Consider the following 413-nt stretch of genomic DNA (forward strand, 5'->3'; position numbering starts at 1 on the left):
TGTGATTCTCTGTGAGGTTCAGTGTGATTCCTGCCTAAAAAAATATTCTGAGTGCAATTAAAATCACCTCCCAGAAATAAAAAATCATCAGAATTACAACTCATCAGAGTATCATTGAGCTCATTTAAAAACAAGGCTCTCTCTGAACCCACCACGGGCGCATAAATATTAATAAAAACCATAGTATGCCTTTCAAACTTGGCTTTTACTACCATTAGCCTCCCCTCCACTTTCGACTGTACATCATAAGATAATGGTACAAAACGTTTTGAAAACAAAATGCCAATCCCCCCACTCACTGAGGTCAGGGAGTTTAAAACCACCTCACCCTTCCATTCTGTCTTCCAGTCTGTTTCATTTGACATATCACTATGCGTTTCCTGCACCAACATAACATCAATGCTTTTCACTTT

The sequence above is a fragment of the Notolepis coatsorum genome (genome assembly GCF_963971535.1).
Source record: "Notolepis coatsorum genome assembly, contig: SUPER_10_unloc_2, whole genome shotgun sequence".
Classification (NCBI taxonomy): domain Eukaryota; kingdom Metazoa; phylum Chordata; class Actinopteri; order Aulopiformes; family Paralepididae; genus Notolepis; species Notolepis coatsorum.